The sequence below is a fragment of the Ursus arctos genome, unplaced genomic scaffold (genome assembly GCF_023065955.2).
Source record: "Ursus arctos isolate Adak ecotype North America unplaced genomic scaffold, UrsArc2.0 scaffold_3, whole genome shotgun sequence".
Classification (NCBI taxonomy): domain Eukaryota; kingdom Metazoa; phylum Chordata; class Mammalia; order Carnivora; family Ursidae; genus Ursus; species Ursus arctos.
The window spans coordinates 86,514,320-86,540,457 of record NW_026622985.1 but is presented as its reverse complement, the minus strand read 5'-3'; the positions used below and the strand labels follow the sequence as shown (position 1 = coordinate 86,540,457).

At 44.5% G+C, this 26,138-nt stretch overlaps 1 protein-coding gene across 2 annotated transcripts in view; it reads left to right on the top strand.

The window, feature by feature from the left end:
* The first annotated feature begins 9,568 nt into the window (after positions 1-9,568).
* PTN (pleiotrophin) overlaps positions 9,569-26,138 on the top strand; it is a 99,890-nt gene continuing 83,320 nt past the window's right edge. For both annotated transcript variants that reach the window (XM_026511606.4, XM_057304377.1), the window contains exon 1: positions 9,569-9,809. The gene's annotated coding sequence lies outside the window, so the exon portion shown is untranslated. The remainder of the gene's footprint in view (positions 9,810-26,138) is intronic.

Below are 26,138 nucleotides of genomic sequence, written 5' to 3'. Positions count from 1 at the left end.
TGAGGCTTTGTCTAGAAATTTCAATGATAGCATCAACTGTTGCATAAAGTAATCTCTCTCTCTCTCTCTCTCTCTCTCAGCAGGAAGAGAATATTGATTTCCCAGTCTTGGCCACCAGCCCCACCCCTTCTCACTATAAGCATTGAGATGAATGAGTTTGTGTCTCTAAAAGCACTAAGCAATCTTCAAGAGAGTACCACTTTATAAATAAAAAAAGCTTTATTATTATTGGGTAGAAATGTTAGAGAGAAAGTTGGAGCTCTTATCAAAGGCTGTTGGTGCCCCGACATTTGCTGTCAGCTCTGAAAAGGTGGCTGTGAAATTCATTGTATCCAGTCCTGGTTGGCTTGGGGCCCAGCATACAGTGGGATTTCTGGCCAATGGCCCCGTACAGTGGGATGGCTGGCGCCCGGCCCAGGGATTAGAGAGCTTTCATTGCTTTGTCTCATTGATATTAGTCACAGAATCTCCCTTTTCATGCACAACCCAATCCCGTGTGGGAGTGCAGGGGGAGACAGCAGAAGCAGAAATGACTGCAGACTCGGAGCTCTGGTACCCCTCGGAGTAAGAAGAAAATTTCCATTTCCAACTTAGCAATCCAACATCTGTATCTATTTCGTTATGCCCATTTAGCAGGAAATGGATAGTCTGGTATGTCCTTGAGAGGAAAACTGCTTTATAGACATAAGATATTGCGGGTTAACCTTGGACAAACAAGGTATTCAGTATCTTAAGGCCTCTTTTGCTTTCTCCCTCCTGAATGAACTAATGACTTCTGAAATTTCATCTCAAGGAGCAGCAATTTTGATAAACAGAATTTGCGGGCGCATTTCCTTCCACTGCTAGACGTGTGTGTTCGTGTGCGCCTGCGTGTATAGCTTTCCTTCCGTCCTTTGCGTGTGTGTGCGTAATCGCGTGCTTGTGCGCGGGTAGCTGGTGGATGCTGGGCAGAGTCAATCTGTACTAATAGGTCCCGGAGCCACATTCTACTCGAATCTCAGAAAATGTTCTGCTGAGTTCCAAAGAGTAAACTTTGGTCTCAAATAATAATCATCTTGTCTTAAATATTCATATGCAATGGAAACTGAAAGTCATTTCCAAAATAAAACTAGGACTATGAATTGCTAAATAGCAACCGATCTTAAAATAAACCACAGAGCCCCAACATATCATAACAAAATGACTCAGGCTCACATCTCTTTGCCTGATTCTCCTAAAAAAAACCCAAAAAAACAAAAAACAAAAAAAAAACCTTTCGATACAAGAAAGGAAGTATTAAAGTCTTAAGGTCTAAACGGAGTACACGTGCATAAGGTTTTCGTTATATTACAGAACTGTCATTAGTGAGAAACTAATCTCAGATATGAAATACATATATTTTCTGGAACCAGCCGAGTGGCAGAGGGAGTCAGTGAAGGGTGGGGAGAGAGGAGGTATAGATGCTTTTATGAAAAGCTGTCACCCTCCTCTCTCCTCATTATTGGATTAAACTTCTGCTTCCCCAGCTATAAGGTAGTAATAATGATATCCATCCTTTTAGGGTTCCTGATGTGTATCCAATGAGAAAATGTATGTGGAAGTCTTTGTGAAACTTATATTATTCAAAGGGAGTGGAGTTGCGTATCCCTTGGGGACGGCACTGCTTAAGAGGGGAAATTAAAAGAAAGATGGATTTCTTTTGCTGTGAATGCACGTTAGGGCTTCCAAACTCCTAAAACTATAATAAAATGTCTAATCCCACACCCAGAACGGCAGGAAGCTTGAAGATTCCTGGTCCTACTCTATTTTAGAGATAAGAAAATTAGGGTCGAGAGCCATCCCTGATTTATTCGAAGTCTGAAACTAATCAGCAGCAGCTAGAGGGAATTTCGCTCTTCATTTTAACCCCATATTGTATCTGCATTCCTCAAAAGGACAACTCGCTGGGTGTTGTTGTTGTTGTTGTTTTGATAAATGAACTATGAACTCTGAGAGAGGTGGCGATGGTGATGGGGCAGGTCCGTGTGGCTGTGTCATTCTGGAAGGCTTCGTGGTACAGGAGGACCTTGACGGAAGGGTAGGGTGTAGGGAAATGCAGGGCAGGGAAGACCTTCTCTTGCAGAACAGAGCGAGAGCCCACGCTGTACACCGAGGGCACGGGGGACGGCTACCGGCTACAGTAGAAATAACTCATTGGAGATGATAAGAAATGAAGTGCGTTGTTAAAGGCCAAAGTTTAGATGATGCCCTTCAAATAAATTTTACTGGATGCCATCAGAGCTTAGGTTCTAGAATGAGAGATTGTTGAGATGACAAGCCCTTAGTAGGTTTTCTTTCGCTGAGGCTGCCTCCATGCTTTATACATCACTCTTCCTGAATATGACCTGAACCGTGTCAGTCTGTTTTAGAAGCCTCCATGTCTCTGTCCGCCCACCACAAAGGCAAATTCCAGATCTGCCCCACGTGAACCTCACTGCAGCTCAGGTCTGCTGCTGGACCTAGCCCCTTGCTTCAGCCAAAGGGGTCTATGAAGTTGCTGGACGTCGTGGGTTTCACCGCTCAAATCATTTGTCTCTGACTCTACCCGCCACACTTCTTTAAACCCATTCTTCAAAACCCAGTATACATCCTTCCATTTCTATTGTGTTTTTTTCCCCTAACCTTTGATGTGGATCCTTCTTCCTCTGAACTGAGAAAACCACCTTTTACGATAAACTCCTATGCTTGTATCAGTATGTATGCAGAAGTGCTTTGAGGACATGGTACACGTCTTCACACGTGGCACTGGGTTCGTATATCCCCAGCTGCCTGCATGAGCGGGTCCTAAAGCAGAACGCCCAGTCGGGCTTCGACACGCTGCAGACATCCTTCTGGGTTAACTATCAGCTGGATATCAGTTATTAATAACTGCAGTTGGCAATCTACTTCGGGTCATAAGCAAAGAGAAATGGATTTCTTAAAATAAAGGAGTTGATTTTTGAGTCTTAGGATATGGCTTGTTTTGACATGGAACTATTCCCAATTTCATGCAGGGTCTGGCCCAGAATTTCGTGTGGGGATTTGGGAGCTTCTTTGTGAATGTAACAAACGACGATAGAGTGTTTAGTAATTAGCAAGTAATGTACTAAACATGTTAAAAGCATCATTTTCTCAGCAAACTTAGAAGGCAGGTATTGTCATTACCCTCACTACACAAATGGTAAACCAAGGCACGGAGGGGTAAAGTAACTAACGAAAGGGCATCCCACCAGTAAGTGAGAGACCCAGGCTTTGAAACCAGGCGATCTGACTCCAGCCAATGCTGTTGAACACTATACCATGCTATCTCTTTATTTAACTTTGTAAGTCAACTTTATTGAGGCACATCTAATAATTTTAGTTGTATAAAATGAAACGTACCCACGTTAAGCATACAGCTTGATGATTTTTGGCAAATGTGTATTTCTATGTAAACACCACATCAATAGAATATTGATTATACTAAACTCTCCCCAACCTCAACTTGAAGTCACAGGTACAAACCACTGATCTGTTTTTTGTCAATGTAGACTAGGTGTGCTTTTTCTAGAATTTCATATAATAGAATCATACAGTATGTGCTCAGAAGTGTCTGGCTTGTTTTGCTCAGTGTAATGTTTCTGAAGTCAATCCATGTTGTTACATGTATCAATATTTATTCTTTTATTTCTGACTAATATCTCACTGAATGGATCGACCAGATTTTATTAACACATTCATCAGCTGATGAATTTCCAATTTGGGGCTATTATAAATAAGGATGAGATGGACATTTATGTGTTCCCTTTTGTGCGGGACACCTATACGTATTTAACTCGAGTAAATAGCCAACAGCGAAAAGTCTCCATCAGAGGGTAGATGTATGTTTATTATGAGAAGCTGCCAAACTGTTTTCCAAAGCGGTTGTACCATTTTATATTCTCACCAGCACTTGGGATTGTTGGTCTTTTTAATTTTAGCTCTTTCAGTAGGTATGTGGTAGTATCTCGTTGGGGTTTTGGTTTGCATTTCCTTGACAGGAAAATGATGGGAAGCATTTTCTCTTATGCTTATTGGGATTTGTGGGTTTTTTTCTGTGAAGTGTCTGTGGAGACCATTTTTTAAATTGCGTTGATTGACTTCTGATTATTCAGTTACATGAAATCTTTAATTTCCTGGATCACGATCTTTGTCAGACATGTATTTGAGAATATTTGCATGCTCAGGATTGCCTTATTTTTATTTTTAACGGTGACTTCCAAAGTACAAAATGTTATTTTTATGAAATTCACTTTAGCAATGTTTTAATAATAATTTATGTGTTTTTCATATTTTTTCTAGGAGACCTTTGCCTATTCTAAGGTGACAAAGATTTTCTCTTATTATTTTCCCTAGAAATTTTATAGCGTTTGCTTTTACACTTAGGTCCACAATCCATTTTGAGTTTCTCTACAGTGTCAAAATTTATTTTTTTCAATGATTATCCAGTTCTTTGGGGAACCATTTGGAATGACAATCTTATCCCCATGAAATATGTTTGAGTCTATTTGTAAATTGATGGTTTTGTTCTCCATTGATCTAAAAGTCTATTTTGATGCCAATATTGCACAATAATCTTGATTGTTTTTGCTTTATACTGGGGCTTGATACCAAGCAGTATGAGTCCTCCAACTTCGTTCTTTATTTTAAATGTTTTGCTGGTTGAGATCCTTGCACTGCCATAGAAATGTGGGCACCAATTTGTCAATTTCTATTAGAAGATCCATTGGCATTTGGTTTGGATTATACCGAATCTGTAGATAAATATGGAGCAAATTTGCATCTTAACAGTGTTAAAATTTCAGATTGATGAACATAATGAGTCTCTCCCACTTATTTCCACAGCTTCCATCAGAAATATTTGGTGTTTTTTCAGTGTCTAAGCCTTGGACATGTTTTCTTAAACTTATCTCACTACTTGTTCATACTTTTGAGATACATTTTTTAATATTTCTTTTTCCAATGATTAATTGCTAGAATATAGAAACAAAATGGATTTTTATAATTTGAACTTGTATCTAGCTAAGGGCACTTAGTTCTAGAAGCTTCTCTGTGAATTACTGACAATTGTTTATGTATATACGCTCATGCCATATGAGAATAAAGACAATAGTACCTCTTTCCATTATTTTTATTTCTTTTTTTTTCTGGCCTTATTTTACCAGCTAAGATCTCCAGTACAATATCCAATAACAGCTATAGCAATGGTGATTTTTGCCTCGTTCCTAATCTTTGATGGAAAGAATTCACTTTCACTAGTAAGTGTCACAGTAGCTGGGGGCTTTCTGCAGATAGGTCTGATCAGAACAAGGATATTCAGTTATATTCTTGAGTTGCTGAGACTTTTATCGTGAATGGGTGTTAAATGTTTTCAAATGCTTTTTCCTCTGTATGTAACCATGTTCTTTTTGTTCCTCTAATTTTCCTGCTAATATAGTGAACTATGCTATTTGATTTTCACATGGAAAACCAAACTTGCTTTCCAAGGATAAACACCCATGTGCATACAGTCCTACTCGTTTACACATTACTGGCACTCATTTGATGATACGGGTTAAGGGCCTCTGCATTTATGCTCCTGGGGGGTATTGGTCTGTACACTTAGTTTTCTTGTAACTCTTGTGCTCAAACTCTTTTGGGTATTTCAGGCTTGATTTGCTGGGTGAGCGTGGAGAAGGCCCAAGGCCTGCTCCTCAGCTTTGCCAGTTAAGAACCTTGGTATTTTCGCCGCTCTTGATGAAAGAGAAAAGATTGGGGGGCTTAAGTCGAGCTACTGAGACTCATAGCAGCTTGACTGATAAAAGTGTAAATTTATAAAATTTACAGGCATTGTTGGTTGCTCCCCGAATCTGTTCTACCCTCTTCCTTTTGCTGGCATGTTCTGTGTGGCCATGTGACTGGGGAGGCTGGATCTATTCTCCACTGGGTTTGCGCCTGATTTACCTTTCTTTTTTTAAATTTTTGATTTAAATTCAATTTAGTTACTATACAGTGTGTTATTAGTTTCAGGGGGAGGATTTCGTGATTCAGCAGTTGCACATAACACCCAGTGCTCATTACAACCAGTGCCCTCCTTAATGCCCATCACCTGAGGACCCCATCCCTCCACCCACCTGGGCCTTATTTACTTCACGCCAAAGAGGCCTGAAGCTCCTCAAAGCCATCCTGCAAAGCCTTGGTTCACAAATTGAAGATGCACAGTCAAACAATGGAAACACCTGGGTCCTTGGAGACTTTGAAACACTGACTTTACCAACCTGTCCTGTTTGAGATAAAGTCCCAAAATATTCAAGCCATTTTAGTTGAGTTTTCTGTGTTTTTTTTTAAATGGAAAAAAAAAAAAGAGGAAAGCAGAAGCATTTATGAAAATTACCTAATGGAGAAGTATATTTTGTAATCTAGTTACAGTGACCAAAACAATAAAGTTTTATCTTAGGACCTTGGGAATATTTCAGAGAGAGGAGGTGTAGTGGGACTTCGATCAAACGGTGTGAGCCTGATGTCATGACTCGTCCTTTTGCATTCTAGGGACATTGCAGTGCTCGGAATGGTAGTCGCAAATCTAAACATTCTGCCAAGTAGGCAAACCGAGAGACACATGACAAGTTTTTCATCCGGTTCCCTCACATTTTTTCACTCCGTGCTGATCACACTTCTCCTTGTATTTGTCACTGCAAAATCAGTGGCCTCATTTTCAAAACACCCCTAGGACATGTTATGATTTCTACGGTTTCAGATTGTCTTGCATGGGTTATAATTGAGCCTTGTAGCCCTCACGCAGGGGATCATTCACTACAGCTGGAGAGGCTGGCCGCTGGCAGGGAGGGCGAGCATCAGCAAGCTGAAGCAACCGCTGGGGCGTGTCTGGGGCAGAGACAGTGTGTCTGGGGGCAGAGACGGTGTGTCTGGGGGCAGAGACGGTGTGTCTGCAGTTAGCTATTTTTTCACAAGAAACAGGGAGAAGAAGTTCAGACAGCAGATTCCTCCAGTAGGCTCCTATTTGGAACCTCTGCTTCCGTCCTTGTCCACCTGTGGTCTGTTCAACACAGAGAGACCGTAGTAAATCAGTCAGAGTTTGCCACTCTCAAAGGCTTCCCACCTCATTTAGAGCAAATGTAGAATTCCTTACATTAGACAAAGGCCGTGCATGATCTGGCCCGTTACTAACCTGGCCTGGATGCCTATCTCCACTCACTGAGTTCCTGCCACAGTGGCCTCCTTCCTGGTCCTCTAACCATGGGGCAAGGTCAGACCTCAGGGCCTTTGCACTGACTGATACCTTTGCCTGGTAGTCTCCTCCCAAATATTTACTTGGCCAACTTCTTCAATTCTTTTAAGTTTTCATTCAATTTTCACCCCAGGAGCCTTTCCTCCTTACAAATTGGCAATTTTATCTTCCTTCATTGTCTCCCCCACCCCATGGCACTCCTCACATCTTTTAAAAATTTAATTAGTTAATTAAATTTGTTTGTGTAAACAAAAATTCAAGCTCTAGCACAAGAGGGATTTTCATCTGTTTTTGTTCATGGCTCCATTCACTTAAAAACTTGAGTCTTCCAAGGCTGTGGGCTAAAAGAACAGAATGAGTTGAAATCTTGAATCAGCAGACCCAGGATGAGGCTACAGGATGAAGGTTGGATCTGGAGGTGAATGCTTCGGAGTGCGGCTGAAAATATCTTCTACTTGAACTTTGGTATAAATGCTGGCTTGAAGTAACTTATGACTAGTTTCAACCGCAGAGACTGCTATTCCTTTAAAAAAATTCTTTAGTCTTCCATTATATTTTAAAAATATGAATTGAATAAAGGGTTATAGTTTTTGATATAAGACATGTAATGGAGTGGAAGTCATGGCTATCATGCTTACTTATCAACCCCATAGTATAAGCACCATAATGGCCGGTAGCAACATGTTACATTTGTAAATGTTAAGATAAAGTTTAGGAAGAAATAGAAAATGGATAACCCCTTGTTTAAAGGCCTAGAAACTCTAATCTCCAGGAGTGATGGTGAATGTCGAGAAATCTCTTTCAGAAAAGAGCCTTGGCAAAATAAAAATAATAAAAAGGTGCATTCCTCCTCAACTTCCACAGGTGAAATCACACTAAAACAAACATTGCTTCATCACTGGGAAAATGGATTCCCAAGGGGGAAAGGGCCAACATGAAGTCTGTGTGTGGAGGGGACACAGCTCCTTATTCATTTATTTCCGCTTTAGGATGCTATGTGGCGTGTGTATGAAGAGTTTGGGTATAGGAATAGACGGGAGGTTTGTAAGTGAATTTCTGATGCCTCCCCTTTTGAAAAAAAAAAAAAAGATTGGTTGATTGATTAATAGGTCTAACTTTTAGAGACACCTCTTTGTCCCTAGCTGGGGACCTTCCTGGGACATTTGTCCAGGTAGCAGTCAACATAAGAGCCCCAAATCTCTGAGAACTACTTGCCACAAAACAATGCTTCTAATTTGGGGGTTTGGGTATGGTTCTCAGCAAACGTAACTTTTCAGAGTTATATAAAGCACTTAATAGATATTTATCAAGCTGACCTGAAGGGATGTAACTTCAGATTGTGGAAAATGGAAGTCTATTTTGCAACCATTTGTGGGAGGATACCATCCAATGTAAGTTGAAAGGAAGTAAAAGGAAGTCTAGCAGCAGGCAAGAACTGGTGAATATCAGAAAATCTCAATATTTACTTTCTGAAATGTTTGGGGAAATTTGTTTTATACTTCACAATTATTGTATGCAATGCTTTTATCTCATCTGTCTCAGAAACATCTATATGCTATCCAAACCACCCCAGCTGTATTACCTTAACCTTGTTTCTCAATGCAACATAATAGAAATCCAGAAAGCCATGCAGCCCAGCCTCTGAGTTTCACTAGGACCAGAGTTTGAGCTACATTGATTAAGCCTCTAAACCCTAGGTGTCAAAGGCATGTCACTAAATAGGTCACTCAAGGCACCAAGGAAGCCAAAAAAGGAAAGAGCCCCCTAAAGGAAAGTGGGAACCTTCAGACATCTGTCACTCTTGGTGACAAGCGCAAGAAAAGGACTTCGCACATTGTGACGCGCAGGTGGGACGGGACTGACAGCTGAAGGAACTGGAGCTGGGTGCAGGGCAGGGTGGTGGCGCGTGGGGAGGAAGTAAAGGCTGCTGTTGAAGCCTGGGCTTTTTCATCCCGAATATCATTAAAAACAAAAATGTCTGGGGCCAAAATTGTATCCTAAAATGCTATCAGCTGTCCATTTAAGCGATCCTCTTTGCTCAGCCGGCGCGTGCACCCACTTAAAGCACAGGTCAGACATAAAGTTTGGCAAAGAAAGGTTGTGTGCGTCCCTGCTCCCCACAAAACAATGTTTCATCTCCGGGCCCCTTGGTTCAAACCCGTGTGCTCGCTCCTGCGGGGAGAGCGCGGCCCTGGAGACTCCTGCCTTTAACGAGCTTCCCAATCAGCTCGCGAGGGAAAGGCGCGCTCCCTCCCTCGCCCAGCCTGCGTCCTCGCCCTGCCCGCTCCGCTCATCCCTCCCCTTCTCCATTTGCCTTCCGTTCCCTCCCCGGCAGGGCGCAGCGCAGGCCGACGCCGGATCGGGTTCCGCGCCTGCCCGTCCCAAATCCCGCCGAGGGGGCCGCCGCGCGCAGGACGAGCCGGAGCGCGAGCCCCGGGGAGTCACCGTCCGGGAGGGAGGGCGCAGAGCCGCGCGCGGCCAGCGGCCACCCGGCACCGGACCGAGCGCAGAGCCTCGCCCCGCTCAACAAAGGCAGCACGAGCGCGTGCGGCGTTCGCAACTCCAAGTAAGTGGGAAGCCGCGCGATTCTCCGCCGCAGCCCCGGCCGCCTTCCCTCCACCCTCGCCCGCTGGTCCGGGTGCCAGCCGAGGACCGCGCCAGGAGTGCGCGAGAGGCTGCCCCGTAGTCTTTGCGAGGGTGCTGCCTCCCAAACGGAGGCATCGCTGGGTGGGGGGCGGGGGGAGCGGGGTCGGGGAGTCAGGGTGCGGATCGGTGAGCGGGAGGAAAGCAGCTTGGGTCGTGCCATGCGTGCCTTTGCCCCGCGTGCCTGCTGCCAGCCCGAGACCGCGCCGGGGCTTCGCGCTTTGTGAAACCTGCCTGGGGAGGTGTGTCTGTGGCCGGGAGAGAAGTGAGAGGAAGGGAGGCGCCTGAGCCAGCGGGGCTCGGTTTCCCGGCCTTTCTCCGCGTCTCCACCGGCACCTGGGCTTGCCAGCCGCGGCCTCTCCGCTGGCTTTTGTGGGTGCGGTGCGGGGGGCCGGGGGACATCGAGAATCCCTCACAGGGCAGCGACACGCCTTGTCCTGCCCGCCGGCCCGGGACTGGCTCTAGAAACGGTCGCATCCGAAGTTTAAAAGGCACACCTTAAACCCATCTCTCCTTTGAAGGCTCTCATCACCGCCCGGTGCACAGGCGCTTGAACTTGCGGCTCACGTACATAAGGGGGGGGGGATATTTATTACTAATTGGCCGGAGACTTAGCTTCTGAGTTGATGTTTCTAATCAACGTTTTTAAAGCAAGGAATATATTCACCTCCTTCCCTCCTTGCAGTACAAAACCTAAAACTTCCTCTCGTGAACACACACAGACACGCCTCTTTCTCCTTAACAAAAGCACACAGAACACACATCTCTAGTTTATACACACTTTGCTAGTAACTCTTTTTATCTATGTCAACAGCTGCTTCGTAAGTTTGGGGATACGTTGGAAAAAATAGGAGTGGCATGGGGGGTGCGGAGAGGAGGCGGATGAGGGAGAATGAACAATGGGCGGGACATCAAAGTTTCCCTCTGAGCACCTTTCTTGTTGGTAAGCATGTTGCTTTAGCAGCTGGGGAAGGGCGGTGTGTGCCTGCGTGTGCCTGCGAGTGTTGGAGCAGCCGGCCTGGGAGGAGATTGAGGCGCTACCAAGAAGAGCTTTTGGACTACTGACCTAAGGAAGCAGTTTCACGATCCCAGGCAAATGTGAAGTTGATGAAACAGTTGAGCCCATTTAGCGCCTTGATCACTGGGGGCTAATTGATGCGTGGAGACATTTCAAGGTATTGATAGCGAGACAAAAGAAGTGTCTCCCAGCACAAAATTAGGCATGCGTTTTCCGTCTTCATTATGTGCCTTTTTAAGTAAATGATGCACTTTAAAGACCAAATCATTAAAAAACACTCACAGTCCGGTTAACTTAAAAGGACATTGGAGAGGGTATTAGCTTTTTTCCCCTCGTGGGCTATGGGTTCCTTTAGAGTGGCGATACTTGGACTTTCTCATTGAAACTAGAGAATGAGATTTTTTTTTCTTATTGTATTTAAAAACAACAGCAACGCCCTACTTCCATTATTCAGTGCCTTAAGAAACTTTTGTGCTGTGAGTTCTCTAATCGTGCTTTACATCTTCAGAAGGTGATCTCCCCCCCACCCCTTCCCAGGCCCCCTTGAGGACAGTTTTCTTCTCATGAGTGAGATCTGTGAGGAGGGCCCACCGAAGCCAACCAAGACCATAGTAGGTGCTCTCTTTCAGCTGGTCACGTGTGGAGACAACTGCATTGTTTCTTCTCTCTCTCTCTCTCTCTCTCTCTTTTTTTAAAGATTTATTTATTTGAGAGAGAGAGAGCACGCACGCAAGGGACAGAGGGAGAGAGAGCCTTAAGCAGACTCCGCACTGACCTCACAGTCCCATGCAAGGCTCATTCCCATGATCCTGAGATCAGGACCCAAGCTGGAAACCAAGTGGGGTCGCTTCACTGCACCGCGCAGGCGCCCCGCGTTCTATTTTCAAAGCCCGAGCTGCGCTAATGCCCAATTCACACCCTGTTACTATATAACTTGTGTTACCTGATGTTTAAATGAGGTATTACAGAGAACGAAGATAATTTAACAGTATATAGAGTATAATTTCTATTCTATAATGATACCTAGTTCTGTGGTTTCCTAGACCTCTTTCCAAGATATTTGGAGCAATAATAAATTTGCAAATTTATTGAGAGCTTCAATGGACCTTAACTGATCCTTACAAACAGCGATAGGTAGCAGGACACACTTTTTTTATGGGCTTTTTTTTTTTTTTACTCTAGTAAAGCCAGCGGCCTTGTTTGAATTTTCATGAAACTTGATCATTGGAAATAACCTGAGAGAAATAAGGTCCCCAAATAGTTTAATCGTTTTTATTAATAAAATCAATCTCAGAAATGAAATATTTCAGGTTTAAATGTGTTTTTCCCCTTTGAAGATACTCTCGCTTTCTTGTTTAAATGACCTCATGTGGATTCTGATTCTCTTTCTCACATGTGGGTTGTTGTGTGGGTTTTTTTGTTTGTTTTTTTTTTGGGGGGTTTTTTGGAATTTTCTCAGGAGACTAAGTTGGCTTATTCAAAATGGTGTGTGTGGTTAGCTAATGGCGGCTCAAAGGCCAGGAGTCAGAATTCAGAATATACATTCAAGTTCTCCACTCCTGCTTTTAATATGGTGGTGTTGGGATACGGGGAGTAGTCCTTGACTCCTCTCCTGAAGGTAATGTCCAAATTGAGAGCACCCAGGGGGCTCAGAGAGCAAGCAGGGTCTACACCTGCGTGCCCGGGAGTCTAGCTTCAGGTGTGGCTTACTCTGGAGCCCTGGGGGGAGATTGCGCTCTCCCAGCTGTGCCCTTCCATTGCTTGGATGCTGCCTGGGGCTCCTTTAAAAGGTGAAGGCTGCCGTTCTAATGAATAATCAGAAGAACTTGGGTCTCCTCTTGGCACAAGGCCATGCCATTGCTCTGCGGTAAAATAATATTCAGATATGGATCTTCTCTTTATGAGCTGGGCCGGCTTTTTGCGATCCTGAGCCAACTGGCCTGAGTGGGGTTTGGGCCCCAGCCTGACTTTGGAAAGTTGTTCTTCATTCCTGATGTTTATGGCCAATTCAAGTTTCCATCCAACGAGCCATTTTTCCACACACTTCATGCCAGTCTTATATGTGGCAGAGTTCTCAGTGTCATACGATCTTTCTAGGTTGTCAAATATAACAAACCTTTTGTTCTGCCCTGTTTTAGTATTTTGTAAAAAAAAAAAAAAAATTGTGGTTTAGAAGAGTAGCTATACTGTGACATTATCAGAGGGCGTTATATTTATGGTAACATTGCGGGTCTGCTTATGAAGATCACACACTCCCCACAAATCCCTATTTCTTAAGCATAGGCAAAGACTACAGTGAATAGCTGATGCTTGAGATAGTTTGAGAAATAAAATTTAATCTCTTCTACTGGGATTTGGTTTTTAGCCATTTCTTCACAGTGGATTTAGGTAAAGTGACATTTCAAAAAAAAAAAAAAGTTGTCATAATGTATTTCCTAAAAGCAGAATTCTTAGATTCCTAAACATCCTACTTAGTTAAAAAAAAAATCAAATTTTGTATATGAATCTTGGAAAGAAGTGACTCATAGTAACTGACACTATGCTCTTAATTCTAAGAACAGTGCTTAGTACAAACCAAAATGTCACTTAAAAGGCAAATAGCATGCTGTATTCCTAACCTTTTGTTTCCACTTCTTCCAACTTTAACACTTGCCTGTCCCCCTCGGCTGCCCCTCATTGCTCCCTTCTGTTCATCCAGTGCCATCATTTCCCATTTAACAAGTCCCAGGGTGTCTCGCCCCGTTCCTTCGCCATGTCTGCGGTGGCGTAAATGCCCTCGTGTGCTTATGTGTCGGGAAAGGTTGCCCATATCCTGGGATGCATGGACGCCTGGGCCTTTCTAGCTGAAATTTTCACATTTTTCTGACCTGGTTCTCTCAAATCTGTTTTCTGGTCCAATGTGCTCTCTGGGGACCCCCCTGGATTGTTTCCCTTTGGACTAAGACCCTGGCTAGGATCAGTTTATGCTTTCGTCACCATCGGAGGTGTTGGCCTCATTCTCCTCTCAGTTTCTCAACTTCAGTGGAGCCACGGTTCCTCACCTCCATCTTCCCAGGTCCTGCTTCAGCAATGCAAGGCTTCTTGCTCCTATGGTGAGTCAATTTAACAGTAAGTCAAGTTTTTAGTATGTATGTGCTAGAAGCCTAATGCTGTGTTAGACAACGTAATTCACTCAAGAAATACAACAGTTTCTTCTCTCTAAGGCTTACAGGTTTACAGTTCCATTTGTATATGGAAATGGTGCTAACTTGTGAAATCCGTTCTTACAAATTCATTTAAAAGAGATGTCAGACAATGAAAATCTATTTATACACCCCCCCACCCCGGGTCTCTGGAAAAAACACTTTAAAAGTCACAGGTCCTTTCATCAAACAAATGGCTTTTGACATTTCTTCCTTTTCCTTAGGAGACAGCCGCATTGCTTTCTTGTGATTATCTGATTATCTTTTACTGCAACCTCCCTGGCATATTAATTTTTTCCAACTTCCTTGGCCACTCCTCTCAGCATTTTTTTTTGGTGCTTTTCCCCTCAACTGCCCAATGTGGACATATGGACATTCATTTCCAAATATTCAGCTCTCAACCCCCACCCCTCCCTCTCTCTCCAAATGCTTCAGTATTGGTCGTGACTCTTTTGAGTTTCTACTCCAATTTTCATGAGAAAACTCTCAAATCTCTCCATTCTCTATTGAGTTTTGGCATCACATTTAATTTTTTTAAAAAATATGAATACTAAAGGGGATGTTTGAGCACAGTCCTAGCTGGGGAAGGAGATTGCATCAAAGGACTTCTTATTCTATTCTTAATCCCAACAGACTTCTACACATATTGACTGTCCCACTACACGTCAGGTAGTGTGATAGGGGATACAAAAACAAATAGGTCTTCAAATAGCTTATGGGCTACTCAGTGTATGTGTGAATACCATTAAAATAACTCCAACATAAGTTACAGTAAGATATGTACATACAAAGTTTTTGTCCTAAGCAGTTCCAGCAACAAAGTGATTAAAAAAAATTTTTTTTATTAGAGAAAGGAAAGTTTAATTCAAAAGCAAAACAGAGAAGGTGATAATATTTATTTCAAAAATCATCACTGTCTTTTGGATACCATTCTACTTGAATGCCATTTTTTCTGCAAGAGAAATTGAACTCTCAGTTCCTTTGTGTTTTCACTTCACATTGGCCATGTAACAGAGCAGACAGGAAATGACTGAAAGTGACACCTTAGAATAAATATAATATTAAAGATTTGACACATCAGGAAAATTTATACCGGACATGCGGTGACTGTCTTTCAGTGGAAATCTCTGCGTGGAGGTGAAGAGCGCACATCCTCCACTGTCAGCTGTGAAATTTGGATGGACCCGGGAGTGAGTCGAGGTTGAAGGCGCCCAAGGAGGGTTTCCCGGGCAAATCTGTCCTCTAGGTGGAGCTCTGGTCCTGCCCTGCTCTTTTCTCCTCCACCTCTCCATCAACTCTTGCAAGTGACTTTAACTCCTGCTTTTCCCAGCAGGGTTGACATGGGAAGAGCGCATCTTTCCCCTCCTAGTTACTCACCATTGCCACGAGCTCCACCCCCCCCCCCAACGCGCACCCTTAACGCCAGGGACTCTCTCTCATTCGTCTCAAGAACCCTAGAATATGTAGCAACGGACCATTGAAAATGACCAATAATGTCTGGCAAATGAGTGAAACAATAAATGCCTCTGAACACCATTCTGTCTGCCTCTCATGCTCCAAAGACCTTGATGATCTGTCCCCTATACGTAGTCCCCTCTGAACATCACCTGGTGCCAATTTCCTGTTTACATCTGAGCACCCCCGTTCTCAGCGGACCTCTACAAGAGGCCTCTCCATCTCTCATTTCTTCACCTCCTTCATTCCAAAGGTCGTCCAAGCCGGCCCCCAGTCACACTCGCCCTCGTCCACTTGATGCCCAAACCTTGCAGGGTCTCTGACTCGTGGCTACCTCTGCAATGGAGCGAAATCGGACTTACCTCTACTTTAACAGACCATAGAATTCAAAGCTACAAGACTGATCACTTAAAGCCTTATTTTCATCATAACTCCAATGTGGCTATAAACCATTTGCTTTTCAGAACTTTTTACATTAATTTTTTTAAAAATATTTTTGTATCAATTCCACTTAGGCTGAGCAGTTTGTTTTTTTTTTTTTTAACTGATACCGTTAAGCTTAGGTTAGGGTGACCCCAGTAAGTGCCATGAAAGTATTAAAACAAAGGTTTTGGGGCACCTGGTTGGCTCAGTGAAGTGTCTGCCTTCAGCTCAGGTCATGATCCCCACGATGTGCTCCCCGCTTAGCAGGAAGCCTGCTTCTGCCTCTCCCTCTGCCTGCTGCTCCCCCTTCTTGCTCTCTCTTTCTCTATCAAATAAATCTTGAAAAAGAAGATAAAGTTCTAAAATTCCTAGTTTGGGTATTTCCTTCTCCTCTATAACATAATGCCTTTTCTTCCATTGGCTAATTTTATGTCCCATTTGCCTCTTATACCAAACCTAAATGCCAATGTATATATATATAGTAAGAGGCCAATAACCCAGGAGAGTGGCTCCCTGTGTTCAGTGTTTATCGGAACAACTAGAGTCATGTCTTAGCTTCCAGAAGCCTGGGGACCATCCATACAGATTCTGACTTGAGAGGTGGAATCAAGGAACCTGGAAGCCACCTGGATGCAGGTGATGCAATAGACATATTAGCCCCGACACTCCAATATTTGAGCTCCCAGGTCAAGGAAATCAAGGGAGAAACCGCAGCTGTACTCACTAGCTCTGTGACCAGCAGCAGATGTCATGGTTTTTCTTCCATTGCCTTCTCTCTCTTTTTAATAAGAGCATGAATAACTTTCCTGGTAGGATTGACATGAGTATTAATCTAGAAAATGAGCATGAAGACTGAACCCAGTGTCTGATCGCTAAGGATGATGATGGTGCTAATTATGAGGACGCAATGACACTGTGCCCAATGACACTGTGCCCCGCCACTGCTTTTACTTCTCAGGCCCCGCCGGGTTCTCACACATGCAGACAGAAACCTGGGCGAGACCCTTCTGCTGCTCTCCACTCACGCTCTCGAATTCCCTTCCTCTGAAAAGAAACATACAACAGGTGGTCATGGTTAAGGCTTGGGGGTCTCCAAATCCGGCTGCAGCTGCCCTGGACCTTCCTTGTAGCGTGTAGGAGAGCGTTGTGCATTCAGGGCACCCCCGGTCCGGTGCGGCCATCCCATTGCTGACACTGGGGATGCCCATAACCACGCTCTCCCTGACTCCTGCTGCCCCCAAGGACGTGTCAGCTCACAGCAGGGAGTCGGGGGAGGCTGCGGAAGCCCGCGTGGTTTCTTTGCAGTTCTGCCTCTTGATTGGTGTGGGGTGCTGCATGGGTCACTGACTCTCCTGCAACCTCAGGATTTTTTTTGCGGCCAGATGACCATGAGGATGGTGATGGTATTATTTGCTTTGCCTTCGGGGATAAAGGCACATTGTGACAATCCGACGTTTGTAAAAGGTAAACTCTTAAGCCTGAGCGTGAGCGGTTAGTAATAACATCAGTGGAGCCAGTTCTTTCTCATTCCCCGATTCTGCTGCTTCCCTTGTCATTTTCTTTTCTTTTTTTTTTTTTTTTAAAGATTTCATTTATTTATTTAACAGAGATAGAGACAGCCAGTGAGAGAGGGAACACAAGCAGGGGGAGTGGGAGAGGAAGGAGCAGGCTCATAGTGGAGGAGCCTGATGTGGGGCTCGAACCCAGAACACCGGGATCACGCCCTGAGCTGAAGGCTGACACCCAACCGCTGTGCCACCCAGGCGCCCCGCCCTTGTCATTTTCTGAGGCCGCCTAGAGATTGCTTAAGGTGCCCGAAGGTAAGTTTGACTGGATGAAGCGAGTAGGAGGAGAGGAGTGTGAAGGATGTGAAGAAATGAAAATCTGAGTCAGAGTGGGGGAAAAAAAAAGTGAGAAGACAATCCTAAAAAAAAAAGGCTAAACTAAAATGGTTTTTGCATTCTTTTACTGAATATTATATTACAGTTCTTCCTAAGGGTTGTCAAGGAGACCTACCGAGTTTTTCAATCGGTTATGCTCGCTAAATTTAGGTCTTTGCAACTGAATAGCGACACTGTGTTTACACTGTAGCAGGTGCTTCTCACACTTTCCTGGGCATTTCAATCCCCTGGAGCTCATGCAAAAATGCAGATGGGGGTTTAGGCGGCATCCAACAGGTGGCTCTTGGAGCCTGTGCTTCTCCCGCAGTGATAGCAGGGCTGCTGGCCTGGGGACCTGACTTTGAGTAGCCGGCCACCAGGGTTGAGTTCAACGAACTTGAGAGAATGGGAGAGGGATCAGAATTCTCCAGTCATGGGGCGCCTGGGTGGCTCAGCCGTTAAGCATCTGCCTTCGGCTCAGGTCATGATCCCAGAGTCCTGAGATCGAGCCCCGCATCGGGCTCCCTGCTCAGTGGGGGGGGCCTGCTTTTCCCTCTCCCACTCCACTTGCTTGTGTTCCCTCTCTTGCTATCTCTCTCTGTCAAATAAGTAAATAAGATCTTAAAAAAAAAAAAAAAGCAACTCTGCAGTCATGACCTTCATAGCGTAATACAAACATGGAGGGTCACGGGCAGTAACCCTTCTTGCTGCACGTGAAAGCTGCTCGTGCCCACGCTTCATGGCCGAATATTTAGAGTGTTTGGTTGTTTATAAAAAGAAATTTGCAATCGCACTCGGAATACCTGCTGCCTCAGCTGGAGGCCCTTAGGGTAAGAGGCCCCTCCTAGGTGCGCACCAGGGTCTCCTTCCCCGTGCTCTCCCTGGGGAGGGGAGTGATCCACATACTGCATCTAATTTGCCTTAAAAGCCAGTGAGACGTGTTTAGGAAACATCATTCTTAATAAGAAAAGGATATAGTATCATTTGTTTTCTTTGTGCTAGAATGTTCTCTTCTTTAGGTGTTGAGTACGATTCTCTTCGATTGCTGCTTCCATTCTATAATGGAAGTCAAGCAGGTGTCCTCCATCTTTGTGACTTCTGAGAAGACACTGGGCCACCCAGAGAAGGAGCCAGAGATTTTTGCCTCAGAGCCAGGGTTAAGCAATAAGGAACATATCTTGGTAACATTCTTGGGTAACAGAAAATCTTCACTCGAGCTAAGACAAATGGAGACCACACAAATTTTAAAACAATGTTTTCCTACTGGCCTTCCTTATTTGCTAATAATCCAGGCTTTTCTAAACCTAGCCCTGGGATTCTTGCCCATGAGAGCCAAGGGTCATCCCTGAGGTTTCGACAGATAGTGGTCTTCATTCTGGAGCAGAAGAACACCGGAGGGGTTCTAGTGGGCATATGCCGGCTGGTCCTATGGGGCGTCCATGTTAAGGCCAAAGTGGGATCTCTGGCTTAAAAGAAATACCCTGCAGCTTTGGAGAATCGTGGGCAAGTGTCAACGTTGTTGTTCTACAAAAAAAAAAAAAAAAGTTGCCTTCTCTGTGCAACGTATTTCTGTACGTAGGTCCAAGGGGTATAACCGAGGAAGACCGAACTGCTCTAGGACAGCGGGTAGTTTATTATTTTAACAGGTTTAGATACTTAAATTTTGAAATAAGAGCATTTCTTCCTATCCTCTTTTTAAATTTATAACATACATATAACTGTTATATTCAGCGTCTTTGGCCATATTCAGAATGTCAAATACAGCTCCATGGGGTCACACTTGTGGAAAGGCGGCTTCACTTCAATCATATGAAACATAATGATGAGTTTTTTCATTATTATATTTGCTATTAGAAAAACAGAAATATGTACCTGAAAAAAACATTACTTTTTTTCTCATTCTAAGAAAGATCTATGTTCGCGGTATAAGATGCTCAAATTTTTTTAAAACTCTAAAGAAGAAAAACTTGCTAAGAGTCTGGCTCAAAATAGATACCACTGTTAACACTGATAGACACCTACAGTTTTGCTGCTGGAACTTCAAAAAATAGTTGAATGCATAATTGCATGTCTTTTAAAAATCAGCGTTATAATTAACTCATGCTATATTTTTAACAACTTTACGCACGTTGTTTTTACTAAATAGGCCAATTAAGATGGAAATTCAATTTATTTAGCTTGACATGGGGACATCTGAATCATAAAAAAAGCCTGGTAAATTATTATTACAGACTCCCTTAATAAAGTTGGAAGTAGGAAAATGAAAACAAGCAGACATAATCCCTTGAAGCAAACAAAAAAAAAATCTTTGTCCCAGCAAAGGATGTACTATTTAGACGAGAACACATAATCTTGTGGAACTTAGCATGTGCTAATTAAAGGTCAAGCTGAGTAAACAGTATCTTCCATTCTTATCCTTGAGGACCCTTCCAGATACATATCGGGGCATAAAAGTCTCCCCAGGGAAGCCACAGCTGTCTGATCCCTATAGCAGCTCCCAGGAGGCTAGGGGCCCTCTGGGCTGTTCTGGGGCTGAGGGGCTGGGCCCAAAGCACGGCAGGAGGGTAACCTGCAGGGGCAGCAAAGCTTTTGAAGCCTGCGGCTCTTGGATGCGTTGGCACCCAATGGGGAGTCGTTCATTTGCTCTGTTGTTATTTGGAATGACTAATGTACAAATTGGCTCTAGTTTAAAGTGAGTCAGATCAAATTTGCGTTTGACAACCGCATTCCTGATTGGAGAGGACAGGCAGTAGTTAAATGCTTTGATTGTCTATGCCAGTATTGGGATTCCCACCAACTTGGACCTGAAATGGTTTTTAGCCTTTCTTAAACAGCGGTTTTAGTCTGACAGAGATCACAGAGTTTGCCCTCTGATATTGCTATCTGGGGATTCGGAGATGTAACTTTAAGGCTGTCATAAATGAATTTGGTTTGGAGAAATAGATCAGAAGCAATTCAGGAGCAGGTGGGTAGAGGTGCATTTCCAACCAATTTCTCTCAAAATAGACCCGCATTCCCAGAAAGCAGCCTAACCCTGGGTTTCTAATGTCTCGTCCAGGGATGCTCTCTTGCAAGAGGTAAAAATGAGAGCGGTGAACTTCAAAGGCAGCAGAACCAACAGAAGAAATGGAAGTGGTCTTGGTCTGAGACCTTAGGGAAAACATCCCCAAACCTGATAGTTGGAAGCCCTGTACTTGGGGAGAGGAACTTCAGGCCTCCCAGAAAATTCTATTAGATAGAGTTGAGGTTTCCTCCACTGTGGAGGAACCAACGGTCCCACTGGCTCTGGGGGGATTTGTTAGGAGACTTCTCTGGGCTGGATTGGTCTTGTTTGCTTTCCCAATCTCCTGGGCTCTAGATGTCTCCTGGTAGAATGACACCTAAAGTCAGTTGGGCTCTGTGGAGCCACCGTGGCCCCTCCTTGTTCTTCTCAGAGGACGCTTTTGAAGACCAAACGGTAGCAGCTCTTCCAGTGCCTCAAATAGGACCTGAGCAATCTTGGGTGCAAGACCGCAAGGTAGACCATTTGGTCGCTGGAGCCAACCCGTCCATAAAGGCACCTGTCCTCTAGCCCACTGTTTCCATCCGTGTCTTCTCCACCCTCGGGGGGGATCATGAAAGGGGATCAAGGAGGAGACAGAGAGGCTCCCTTTCATGCCCTGGAGCACAGCGGGATCCTCCAGACCCAGGGCTTGGCTGCACACACGCCACTGGGCTCCTGGGTTGGCTTTCTCCTTGCCTTCCATTTATCAGCTGTAATGAGTAATGTTAAGTATCTTGTTGAAATCAGAAGTTGTTTAGGCTTGGCCCTTTCTATTAAGAAGTCCACTTTTATGTCGAAGAACAAATTGTTATCCTCTTGTCTTCTTCCCTCCTCCAACTGACATCTTCCCTGTCTGATTTCCAAGTCCACGCCAATGTGTGGCCAGGTTCATTATCATCCATTAGAACTCAAGCAACATTTGAAAACCAGTACAGAATCGGGGGAAGGTATAACTACTCTTCTTACAGCGATTTTAAATGTATCTTTGGTGAAGAAGATCAACCTAAGTAGTAGAGGCTGTTTTTCTCCAAAGGGAATGGATTTCTTTGCTTACCTAGTGTGATAAGGGATTGCTTATCTATGTTCTTGGTGCAATTTAAGCAAAATCACACTCTGTCCCTTGAGAGTATTAGATATTTGTATCTGTTATGAGTCATCAGGCTGCAGTGTGGTCGGGATATCCGGGAGACCTGCAGAGAGGCCAGGAACCACTGAGCTGGAAGAGGTAACGGATGGGGCAGTGAAGTATAGACCAGTTAGGAAGGCTCTAGGGAGCAAGTAACAACATTCTCCCAGAGGGTGCAGATGGAGAAACTCTGGGACTGTGACTTACCAGATAAGTTTTTACTTAAATAAGGATTTTACTGAAATAAGGATGAATAAATACCCAACTCGAGGAGCACCATGCACATTGAGGGACACTTGAGGTACATACTAGAAAGAATCAGACATACAAATATTGACTGGTGTTTCTTGAAGCAAATCTGCAGATCTTAGGACCTATTTCTTAAGATAACATCTGATACTATTTCCATTTGTAAATCTCCATATGAAGATGCTTCCATTTTTTTTTAAGTTTTATTTATTTATTTTATAGAGAGAGCACGTGTGCAGGCATGCATGAGTGGGGAGGTGGGGACGGAGGGAGAGGGAGAGAGAATCCCAAGCAGACTCCCTGCTGAGCATGGAGCCCAACATGGGGCTCGATCTCATGACCTGAGCTGAAATCAAGAGTGGGACGCTTAACTGACTGAGCCACCCAGGGCCTCTGAAGATGCTTCAATTGTTAAATCATTTTGGATCGTTGGTCCTTCGTATTGAATGGAAATCATTATATTAATTCTGAGTTTCAGTGGTCATGTGTCTTGTCACCGAATCTCATCTTTCTAAACTCTATTGCTGGGTAATCATTTCTAGTTCTTTCTCTCTATCACTGCCCAAATAGCAACTGGCATAGAACAGGTACTCAGTTCACATTTGTTGCTGCATAGAATTACGATAACATTTTACCTAGTTTCTACCCCCACACCCCATCCCCACTGCCCTCCCTCCACCAACCCTGGCAAGACTTCATATTACTCGGCTGCCCTAGCCACAGATTGTGACCTGAGTGATTGTTTTCCTTGGCACCTCCAGCTTTAATTTTCCACCCGATCCTTCGTACTCGGGGATATTTCCGTTATCAGCGTTCAGACACCCAGAGGCCTGCCTTCTGCTGTTATATGAAGACATCTTGCATCCAGGCTTCATGCTGGCCATTGGCGTCCCTCGCGTCCCTCGATGTGCTCTGGGGACACATGGCAATCAGTCAAGTTCAGGACCTGCCAGAGCCTCTGAGGCGCTGTTTCTAGGAACTTCCAGGGCCAGACTTTGTCCCTTATCAGCGACTTCTAGAAGCTGCAGACCTTGCTCGCTTTTTTGTGTGATTTCCTCCCCCTTTTTCCTTTCTGAGCACCATCCGCCAACTTGAGCAATGCTATCTAATGTCTGTCGGGTGCTTTCTGTGTGTGGGACACAGTGCTAGAACTTGACATTGAGTTCCAGGTGAAATGCTCCCAACAACTGTGGGAGAAAGACTGTTTTCCTTCTTAGTTTAAAAACGAGGAAACTGAGTCTCAGAATGGTTAAGTAACTTGTCCAAGCTCACAAGCTAGTGAGAGGTAGGACTAAGGCTGTAGTCCAATAGTTCTGACCACAAAGCTCTCAAGCAGCATGCTGTTGTCCCTCTGTTCCCCTGTTCCATGACAACGGTCCCGGGAGTATCTGAAGAGGTTTTGGTTCAATCTTCCCTTCTTTCCCCTGGCCAGGGCCCAGAAATAAGGTCTTGCACTGTGCAATTTATTTCTACCTCCCTCCGATCGGGAGAATATCCTCCCTTGGACAAAGAATTCTGTCATCAGGCTAGACCTCTTTGGCTGCGTATTATCCTGTATTGGTTCATTTTTCATTGTCTCCTCGAGCATCGCTTGGCCTGGCCTGGTGGCTCCAGGGGCTTGTGCTGAGGAAGGGACGGGGGAACACAGGCAGGAGGGTGTCCGGGAGATGCTCCGTCCGGGCCTGCGGCCTGCTATCACCTGACTAAATTGTGTGTTGGATTGCTGTGTTCCAGCCCTGGGGGAGGCCACAATGCCGTGTTTGTTTGTGTGTAAGAGGCTCTGGCTTTGATTACCAGCTAGCTCCGGTGCAGCTGAACATACAATAGGGACCAAAGGATGGGAAAAAAAATCCTGCGGCAGTTTCCCATTGGAAAGCATTGCCTGTCAAGCTTGGACATCCAACAGCGGGGCCCAGATGGACAGAGGCTGGGAAAGGTTAGGCGCTGGATTCTCCGTGCCCCGCAGCCTGTTGTGTGGGATGAAGTGTTGAGCCCTGTGCCTCTCGATGTCTTTCACGATTAAGGTCTGAGACTGGTATTGATGTGGTTTGATGCGGGGCAAAGCCTGGAAGGCTGAAGAGCGTGAAGGAGCCCCACAGTTACAAGGGCTGGCGTGAAAACAGTGGGAAGGATGCACCTGTCTTAAAGGGCTAGTCACACACTATGAATTAAAAAAAAAACAAAACACACATTACTTCGGCTGTGTGGATGAGGTAAGAATAATGGCGACTGTAATTTTATCAACAAAAGAGAGAAGTGGGAAGTTTTTATTTCATAACAGGCAAAGTTAGTGATTTTGTAACAAACGAGTAATAGAATTTTATTCTCATTAAATTTTCTGTCATAAGCACCCAATCCACTGGGAACTGAATAAGAAGATATTGGCCTGAATTACAGACCCCTCGTATATCCTTAGAGGAGTATTTAATTCGGTGAGAATTTTTAGCCAGTAGAATATTTGTCAGAGACCCTATGCATGTTACAGAGGGACGCCATCCATTATCTCAGCGTGTAGGTCCCTTATCTGGGTCCTCCTAAGAGGGACACAGCAGACTTGTAGTGAGAAAACCATACACTATAGCGTATGATGAATTGGTAAAAGAACAGTTCGATCAGGTTACCTAGAGGAAGAAGGCGTTCTGGGCTGGAGCAGCAAAGGGGGGCAGCACAAGGAAGAAGGATTTGCAAAGACAGGGTGCTGTTGAGTGTGGCAGAAGGGCAGGGGGGAAGCATCCGGGTGAGGGGTGAAGAAAGGGAGAAGGAGATGACAAAGTCAAGGTATGGGGGACCGACTGCAGATGGGCCTGCTGTGTGCACACAGTAGGTGGCCAGAGGCCCAAAGTTAGCTGAAAAGAGTGCAGGGCAGCAAGAGCAAGACCTCTGAAAGTAAGCTAACGTGCTTGAATCCCACTGTGTTAGACGGTAAGGAACCACCGAAGGTTCTCCATCGGTAAGGACGGCGACAAAAAAAAGTGGTGGAGTATAAGAAAGATGATGTTTAGAAAGGTAATAGATTAGAGGTGGAGAGAATCCATTAGGTTTTAAAAAGCAATCCTCTGCATACCAGCCCCCCCCACCCCCGAAGCCCTTGATCTTCTCACATTCTGGAAATACTGTTCATGCTTCAGTGCTTTGCTTAAACACCATCTCCTCCGTGAAAATTGTCTTTACTGCCCCAGTTGAAATGGATCCTTCTTTTTCTGTTCCCCAACTTTCTATGATTTCTCTTCTAGTTTTCATTCATTGATTCAAAAATAGGCAATGAACACAGTGCGCGGAGCTCTGTGTTAAGTGCTAGGAACGCAGAGATGAGTCCGACCCAATCTCTGTCTTCACATCCCACAGTCTGGCTGGGGGACAGGCACGCACGTGAGTGCAGTGGCCGTGCAGTGATTTAGACACGCACTTCTGAACGTCCGTAGGAGAGACACCTAAGTCAGCTGGCGGTGGATTCAAAGCAGGCTTCTAGGAGGTGGTGTCTCCTGACTTGTGTTTAAAGCCTGAAGAATACCAGGGAGAAAGGGGGCATTCTAGGTAAAGACAATAGTGTGACTCCTGATTTTATTCTTGTCTTGAACGTTACTTTAAATGACTGTCTCTTCCTCACTTATCTGTGTCCAATGCTTGGACACAATAACGAATGAATTTCTGATGCCTTGGCGTAACGACAAGGTACTTAGGAGGGATCCTTTCTGGAGAAGTCTAGACGTTAAGTTGGAAGGTGGGTATTTGAAGGGTGGTTGGAAAATGGGATGTTGAAGCTGACAAGTTTGGGAGAATTCTAGTGCCGTGGATAGAAAGAAGACATCTAGAGAAAGGCTGATTTGGGGGAAGAGGTGGATGTCCTGGGTCTGAAGAAATTGTGGCAAGACCTGA